Raw genomic sequence first — 2,500 nt, 5'->3', positions numbered from 1 at the left:
TGATAAAGGAGGTCTCAAATACCCCAAAAATGACATTAACTCATTTTTGACAAAATATGATGTTAAGGGGTTTTGCCTTTGTACGGCAGCATAGCCCTCAGTCCTCCCAATGCTACTATGGGGAGCATAGCCCTCAGTACTCCCAATGCTACTATGGGGAGCATAGCCCTCAGTTCTCCCAAAGTCATGCTACTATGGGGAGCATAGCCCTCAGTTCTCCCAAAGTCATGCTACTATGGGGAGCATAGCCCTCAGTCCTCCCAAAGCCATGCTACTATGGGGAGCATAGCCCTCAGTCCTCCCAAAGCCATGCTACTATGGGGAGCATAGCCCTCAGTCCTCCCAAAGTCATGCTACTATGGGGAGCATAGCCCTCAGTTCTCCCAAAGCCATGCTACTATGCCTCGTTCTTTATCTCTAAACACCAGACACACCAGACAGACACACCTCACATCACACTCGCATATGTACATTGTGAAAGCACGTCAACACTAGCACAATGAGAACATCCTCTTCTCCATTATGAACTAGATGCAGGGCTGTGCCCACCCAGTCTGCTCTCAAACATGTTGACTCAGCGCCCCCTAGTGTACAAATGTAAGTAAGGCATGAGCACGACACTGCTGTGTACACACAAACAAACTCAGTGTGTGTTCAATGTGAATTACACTACTGCAATGTAATGTAACAAACTGGTCTGAACAAATCTTTGCACTGATGATGGTCTGAATGGGGCTGAAAGCGTTCTGCACTTGTGTAGCACTTAGCACGCCTTATCACTGGTTGGATTAAACTTTGCAGCGGCAACATTGGTGTGTGAGTTGTCTTTTGACTGAGGGACTGAGACGCTATAGGACCTAACACACCCACCAGGGACTGGAGTTGCTGGCGCAACACCCTGTTTGTCCCAAAGCAGAACTGGTCTAAACAAATGAAATATTCTCCGTTACAACAAATATGGTTATGGAGAGACAGTCTGTCAAACATCAACACTAAGCAGTGTTTTGTGTGCTGAGTCAAAAACAACACTTACCGTAGACTTTCCCCAGGAAGAGCGTCTTGACCAGGTTGAACTCGGTGTCAGAGGAATCAGGCAGTGAGTAGCTGACCGTGGGGTAGTGGTCCAACTGTGAGGGACACAGAAACACCATCGCACATTAATACACACACACACACACACACACACACCCCCCTACACACAGAAACACACACACACACACACACACACACACACACACACACACACGCACGCACGCACGCATGCACACACACACACACACACAAACACACACAGCAGCAGCACAAAGGGGAACCATGAGTAAATCCCACTGAAGAATCTTGACAACAAGCATAAACCACACACACACACACACACACACACACACACACACACACACACACACCGCTTAGCATGACAGGACTGCATGTCTGTGTGTGTGTGCATAGCAGCATGTGTGTGTATAAATACAAAGCATGTGGGTGTATAGAAAGACTGCATATGTGTGTGTGTGTGTGTGTGTGTGTGTGTGTGTGATTCACACTCACCCTTATGTATTCACCATGGTCAAGAACAGTTTATAGAATCCATGTCACATACAGTATATTGAATGGTTGCAATTTCTATAAAGCATTGTATATATCTAGACATGACAGGATTGTGGACATTATATCAAAAAGTATACCTTCCATCTTCCCACCTACAGTGTCAATACATACTAACCGCTTTGTGAAGCCCCACATGTTCTCTTTGTGTCATGCGGAGATGCCTGTGTTGTGTGATATCGATGCCACCTGACCTGACATTATTGTCATTGATGAGAGAAATGAGAGTACTGGAAGTAGGATGTTATTTTGACCCATGTCTTGAGGAAGCCTATTTAACAAAGCTTGTGAAACACCAGCCTCTTGTACAGCAGATCTGTAGTTTTGGCTATAACCAATATGTTGTGGTCATATTTGGAAGTTTGGGCCATGTACATAGGCTTGTCACTAGAGGGCTCAGGATGGTGGGATTTACTAAAGTGAAAGCAACACAACTCTCTAAATACTGTTCAATCTCTTCCATTATTGGAAGTCGACACATTTGGAGAAGGAGGTGTTATGTATACCCTTAACACTGCTGTACTGAGCTTGGTTGTGGTCAGCAGAACCACATGACTGAATATTGTCTGAGCAATTATTGCACCTGTCCAATTTGTATCCTAATGTGATATTTATTCTTAATTGTGGATACAAATAAAGAAGTGTGTAGCAGGACTGCATGTGTTTTCTCTGGCTCTGATGGAAATCTTCATCTTCTTCTTCTTCTAAAATTCTACAATTTGCGCTGCAAAGATGGAGGTCTGAATGGTGTGGATGCCAGCCGTCGTATGGAGGCAGGTCTCCTCTGAGTCCATGCACCAGCACTTTATATGACTGTAAGGGGAATGGCGCCCCCTAGTGATCTGATTCTGAACTGTGAATGAGCTGGGGCTATAAAATGTTTGGGTGCCATCTAGTG

General features: G+C 45.1%; 1 protein-coding gene across 1 annotated transcript in view; it reads right to left on the bottom strand.

Moving 5' to 3' along the window:
• Nucleotides 1–2,500, bottom strand: part of LOC134066373 (contactin-associated protein-like 2) — a 42,453-nt gene that overhangs the window by 31,773 nt on the left and 8,180 nt on the right. The window contains exon 2 of the mRNA XM_062521697.1: nt 1,034–1,127. The gene's annotated coding sequence lies outside the window, so the exon portion shown is untranslated. The remainder of the gene's footprint in view (nt 1–1,033; nt 1,128–2,500) is intronic.

The sequence above is a fragment of the Sardina pilchardus genome, chromosome 19, assembly GCF_963854185.1.
Source record: "Sardina pilchardus chromosome 19, fSarPil1.1, whole genome shotgun sequence".
Classification (NCBI taxonomy): Eukaryota; Metazoa; Chordata; class Actinopteri; order Clupeiformes; family Clupeidae; genus Sardina; species Sardina pilchardus.
The sequence above is the reverse complement of the archived record's forward strand: the minus strand, read 5'-3'. Positions and strand labels throughout refer to the sequence as shown.